Raw genomic sequence first — 6777 nt, 5'->3', positions numbered from 1 at the left:
TGGCCCAAGACAGACTGCCACCCAGCCAGGGCCAGGAAGTGACTCCTGCTGTACTACCCTACCCTCATGTGACCAAGTGCAACTGGGGGCCAGTAAGTAGAGAACTCCGCTGTAATTATTCATCAAGAAAATTTATATGTCTTGGTATTATAAATCATAAATAATAACTACAACATAGTTGATTGAAATGCAGTGCTTGCTTGCAGTTCAGCCATGAATATCTCAAAAAGCACCTTTTATCAGCTCAGGCTGATATACCAACTACGCCCTTATCTGGACAGAGATAGCATAGCTACAGTTATCCATGCTCTAATAACCTTTCATTTGGATTACTGCAATGCGTTATACGTGGGGCTGCCTTTGAAAACAGTCCGGAAACTTCAGCTGGTACAAAACAGGGCAGCCCGCCTACTAACAGGAACTGGCCGACGAGATCATACCACGCCAGTCCTTCTACAACTTCATTGGCTGTCAGTCCAGGTCCGGGCCCAATTCAAGTGCTGGTATTATCATTCAAAGCCCTAAACAGCTTGGGGCCAGGTTAATTGAAGGAACGCCTCCTCCCATATGTGCCTGCCCAGACCTTAAGATCATCCTCAGGGGTCCTTCTCCGTGAGCTCCTGCCGAAGGCAGTGAGGCAGGTGGCTACTAGGAGGAGGGCTTTCTCTGCTGTGGCACCCCGGCTGTGGAACGAGCTCCCCAGGGAGGTTCGCTTGGCACCTACATTGTTTTCCTTTTGTCACCAGAAGACATTTTTATTTTCTCAGTATTTTAACACCTAATTTAACTTAAATTTAAACTCTGCTGCTTTAATCTCACATTTTAACCTATATCAATTTTTGCTGTGTGGTTTTATCCTGGTCGTGCTGTTATATTGTATTTTGTATTTGTGTTTTTAAATTGTTGGTTGTTTTATTATGCTCTTCATGGTTTTAATTTTTGTGAACCGTCCAGAGAGCTTCGGCTATTGGGTGGTATAGAAATGAAATAAATAAATAAATAAAAATAAAGAAAGAGCCTTTGAAAGGGTCCCTCCACTGACATCCAAAACGGAGCTTCTGCTGTAGCCAGACTGAAGTGTACAGCACGGCACTGGAATAAATAATTTCTAAACTGTGCCTTAGAGATATACTGTCAGTGGGATTCACTATAATAAGTAGATTCTCAGTCATCAACAGCACAAACAATTCTGCTCATATTGGCTTGATGTAGTTGCTCTGATGGTGAGCGCAGAACTCCATATATGCAGGGGCTTCCCTGTTTTCTTTTATAAGAAGGAAGCTTATTGTGTGTAGTGGGAAGGGAAATTCCTAGAGAAGCCCAGAGAACTTTTTCCTCTCACAGAGGAAAATGAGAAGTCCATGTTGTGACTGAAAAGGTAAAATAATAAACACCTCCTGACACTGTTACTAATTCGCCCCTGCTAAATAAAGTGCAAATATTTTCAAACTATCCATGGTTTTAATGAAAATAGGGGCTTCTAATAATGGAATACAATTACTGCCATGTATTGCATCATCTTAAAATTAATAGGACAGGTCCCACAAATATTCAAGAGACTCATTATTTTCTTTATAGGCCTTTTTATTGTTACTACTGCATATAAACATAAAAAGGAATACTTTATAAGAATTGTGTAATGTAGGGGAAAGGGGGGAATAATGCATCGATTAAGTGTTATATAGCTTTGCAGTGTCCGGTGTGGAGAATAAACTGCAGCTACTCTGATAATGAAGGCCAAGGACAAAGTTTAACTTTTTAAAATGTCTTAAGTTCTTCATACATTGCAAAGAATAAGGAAATTCAATACCAAAGGCGAGGACAAAAGAGGACTCCAATTTGCATAGCAATGCATATGCTAATTTATGCACATATGTAAATTTTAATAATAATAATAATAATAATAATAATAATAATAATAATAATAATAATAGACACTACATCTCACCATAGTGTGGACTACTCTGACCATGTGACCCAGTCTGCTGTCCTGTGATCGGCAACACCTGATCATTCGTTCAAATAAAGAAAACAGATCTCCAGATGTGTTGAACTTCAACTCCAAGCATTCCTGACCATTGGCCATGCTGGTAGTGGATTCTGGGAGATGAAGTCACAAACACTTGGAGATCTGTCTTTTGTTCAACCCTTAAATAGAAGAAGCCTCGTGTGGCGCAGAGTAGTAAGCAGCAGTTACTGCAGCCGAAACTCTCCCCACGGCCTGAGTTTGATCCCAGCGGAAGCTGGTTCTCAGGCAGCCGGCTCAGGTCCACTCAGCCTTCCATCCTTCCGAGGTCGGTAAAATGAGTACCCAGCTAGCTGGGGGAAAGGGAACTGCGACTGGGGAAGGCAATGGCAAACCACCCCGCTACAAAGTCTGCCAAGAAAACGTCAGCGAAAGCAGGCGTCCCTCTAGGAGTCAGCAATGATTCAAGTGCTTGCAAGAGAGGTTCCTTTCCTTTCCTTTTCCTTCCTTCAGAATACAGTCCCCTAGGTCCTGTTACAGAGGACTGTGCTCTGTAAAAGAGGACATATGACCACCCTAGTTCATGAATTGCACCCGCCAAGGATGTCTTAAGCACTCCCTACTTTGGAAAAAATAAGTATTTGGCGACTGGCTGATAGCAGCCACAGTCATCCGGTTGTTCAGGAATGGGATGTAAGGGGAGCCAGATGACTGCCTTCTTCAAGGAGGTTGGGATCACCAGGCTCAAGGATTTACAATTCCTTGGATCAACTAGTCATGCATGCCTCTCTGTCACGATCCCATTAGCGAAGAAGAGCGAGGGTAAGCTTCACTTGTCCAAGCATCTTGTTAGTACACTAAGACTGTAATAACTGAAACTCATCCCAACACTGCTGACTATATGGTATATCAGGTATCAACAGTGGCCCTTTCTACACCTACAGGTTATCCCAGGAAAATGGAGGGATAATTCCTGCCTGCTCCCGGGATCTGTGTGGTATTTGAATGCACAGGGACGATCCTGGGATATAGGGCTAGTGTAGACATTCCCAGTGTCTCCAAAGCCCCATACACGTTGTGGGTATATGAAGTGATTTCAACCACAGGCCACAGTGGGCTATTGAACATTTCACATGATCTCCCCGAGAGTCTGTTCTAAGTATTTCCCACTACTAAAAGCAGCTGTGCAGGATGGCTCTGTGCAGGTATAATCGTGCCCAAAAAGTATTTTATTTTTGCCACCATCACAGCCACAGAGAAGGCTCTTAGATTCCTGTGCATTTGGTCATCTCCATACTGAGTTTTTCGCTGACTGTGTTCAAAGCTGTATCCCCAGCTGCTTCGTTGCTCAGGCTCCCTCAGAGAACCAGGAAACTGCACGGGCTTTACGCATGCATAGATAGCATCACCCACTACCTAGTCTAAGGCCAGGTCTACTCTTGCAATACAGTAAGATGATAGCGTTCTGAGGTGGTAGAGTGGGTAGTGCCATTCCTTGCTCTCTCTCTCTCTCTGTGTACTATTGTGAATGCTCCCTTATGTTAAAAACAGAAAAGCAAATTAGGAGGAAAGGTTATTCCTCTCCTTTACTACTTATTGATTATTGGTTTTAATGGGGAAGCATTTAAAAATGTAAAGAGTCCGAACCCTAACCCTCAGAATTCTCTACCATGTCATCCTGCTGCATTTATTAATTTTATTTATTTATTTAAAACATTTATATCCCGCTGTATATCATTAAGATCTCAGGGCGGCGTACAGATAAAAGCACACAGTATACAGCATGTGTCGAGCAAGCCTTGGTCTAACACTCACCACACCAGTTTTCAAATGAACAGCTATGGGGGTTATTCCTCAATCCAGACTTGGCCCTGAACCTGGATGTCCAGGTTATAGCGAAGGGCAGGAATGCGTGTGCACAGCTGAGGCTAGTGTTCATGTTGCTGAAGATGCCTGAGCTGGTCATGGGCACGCATGCCTTAGTGACATCCCATTTGGACTACTGTAACATGCTCTATGAGGGGCTGCCTTCAGAACTGTTCGGAACCTTCAGCTGGTCCAGAATGCTGCAGCCAGACTGTTGATGGGACTTCCTTGTTACTGCAGCTTCACTGTGTTTCAGGGCAGAAGTCAAAGTGCTGGTTATGACCTAGAAAGCCCTATACAGCTTAGCATGCTACCTGAAAGACTACCTTCTCTCATATGAGACTATCTGGGTCTAAAGATCTTCGGAAGAGGTCCTTTTCAGGGCAAGAGAAGGTCTTCTTAGCGGCTGCTCCCAGGCTGTGGAACTCCATGCTGAAGGAGGCTACGTTGGCCTCCTCTCTGTTGTCCTTCTGTTGGTGGGCAAATACATTTTTATTCAGGCACATAAACTGGTCTGTTGCTGAAGGGTTTTTTTTAATTGGTTGGTAGTCTTTATTTCTTTTTCTGTTATGTTATTCTGTTTTGTTATTCTGGATTTTATGGTTGCCTTCAGCCCAATCTCAGGGTCATGCCTGTATTCCTGGAACAGAAGCAGAGGATGTTTTGGAGAGGAGTGTTAGAAGAGCGGACTTCATAGTTACACACGTAGAGAGAGGGTTGCTCAACTCCGCTCGGCTTTCGGTGAAGAATGAGTGCGGATGGGAAGGCCTGAAAGGCTTATTTTTAGAACCTTTTTATACTGTATTTTGTATTTGTGTTTTTAATCTGTTGGTTGTTTTATTATGGTTTTAATTTTTGTGAACCGCCCAGAGAGCTTCGGCTATTGGGCGGTATAAAAATGTAATAAAGAAATAAATAAAATAAATAAAATAAAGAATAAATAAATAATCCTTACCAGACATTTAGAACTATGTGGGTCTCAGAAGGAACAGGTCATGCTTGTGGACTTCAATAAAATAGCATTCCAGAGCCAGATTTACCTCCATAGCCTGAAAAACACTAATATACCACTTACATATTGCGGCTTAGATTTTCCACAAAAGCCCCCCGTCCCTTGAATTAATGCAAAGCTTTCCTTCCCAGGATATCAGAAGCCTGTTTCTGAATATTGTCATATATTTGCCAGATTTTCCATTTTTCTATTAAAAGTTTGAATGCAAAATATTCATTTATTATAAATTTATAATGAAAACATCTATTTTGACTGTTACAATTTTTTTACACAACTTGAATTCAAATGCTTTAGATATTTTTGCTCCTCTTAAGTGTTTTGAGTATGGTAGATTTCAAATTTTGAAATATGTAACGTGGAAAGTGTTCCATGGTGACAGAAAACCACAGTGATGAATCAGCCATCAATACTATCAAATACTTAGGGCACAAACCTACTATGTGTTAGACAAACGTGAAAGTCCTGCAATTCCCAACTTTCCTCAATCAGCCATGTTCTGTCTAAACATGCATAGAATTGTGCCCTAAATGTCTTTGCTGGTCAATTATCAAATACTGCCAAGTATCAATAGCCAGAAATCAAATACTGAAGTCAAGTATTAATGCAGGTATCAAGTATTTAGTAAATATCTGGGTAGTCAAAAATAGCTGAAGTCTATTGAGTTCAGAAATAGCAAATGATTATTTTGAAATGAGTTCTTGAGAGCAAATTCATTTCAGTTTATCTATTTCCAAGATTCAAAGTAGCTAAATTAATTTCCACAACTTATTTTTCCATCTCCTATGCCTAACACCTTGTTTAACCTGAAGTCCCATTAACCTACTTCCAAAAAAAGTATGCTTAGAATTTCAGCTTTTGCATCAAAACTATGAGTTAAGTCATTTTTTCTTTTCTTTTTGCAGACCTCTCTGGAAGAAAGAACAAAGCTGCCCAAGGCTACTTACTGGGATGGGATGAATCTAACAATTAATTAAAACATTGAAGACATAAAGAGAATTCATAGAATCATAGAACAGTAGAGTTGGAAGGGGCCTATAAGGCCATCGAGTCCAACCCCCTGCTCAATGAATGCAGGAATCCACCTTAAAGCATCCCTGACAGATGGTTGTCCAGCTGCCTCTTGAAGGCCTCTAGTGTGGGAGAGCCCACAACCTCCCTAGGTAACTGGTTCCAATGTCGTACTGCTCTAACAGTCAGGAAGTTTTTCCTGATGTCCAGCTGTAATCTGGCTTCCTTTAACTGAAGCCCATTATTCCATGTCCTGCACTCTGGGAAGATCGAGAAGAGATCCTGGCCCTCCTCTGTGTGACAATCTTTTAAGTATTTGAAGAGTGCTATCATGTCTCCCCTCAATCTTCTCTTCTCCAGGCTAAACATGCCCAGTTCTTTCAGTCTCTCTTCATAGGGCTTTGTTTCCAGACCCCTGATCATCCTGGTTGCCCTCCTCTGAACACACTCCAGCTAGTCTGCATCCTTCTTGAAGTGTGGTGCCCAGAACTGGACGCAATACTCAAGATGAAGCCTAAACAGGGCCGAATAGAGAGGAACCAGTACCTCACATGATTTGGAAGCTAATACTTCTATTAATGCAGCCCAAAATAGCATTTGGTTTTTTTGAAGCCACATCACACTCATATTCAGCTTGTGATCTACAACAATTCCAAGATCCTTCTCATTTGTAGTATTGCTGAGCCAAGTATCCCCCATCTTGTAACTGTGCATTTGGTTTCTGTTTCCTAGATGTAGAACTTGGCATTTATCCCTGTTAAATTTCATTCTGTTTTCAGCCCAGCCCTCCAGCCTATCACGATCACTTTGAAGTTTGTTTCTGTCTTCCAGGGTATTAGCTATCCCACCCAATTTTGTGTCATCTGCAAATTTGATAAGCGTTCCCTGCACCTGCTCATCCAAATCATTAATAAAAATGTTGAAG

This window comes from Elgaria multicarinata, chromosome 2, assembly GCF_023053635.1.
Source record: "Elgaria multicarinata webbii isolate HBS135686 ecotype San Diego chromosome 2, rElgMul1.1.pri, whole genome shotgun sequence".
Taxonomy (NCBI): Eukaryota; Metazoa; Chordata; class Lepidosauria; order Squamata; family Anguidae; genus Elgaria; species Elgaria multicarinata.
This window is presented reverse-complemented; position numbering follows the sequence as displayed.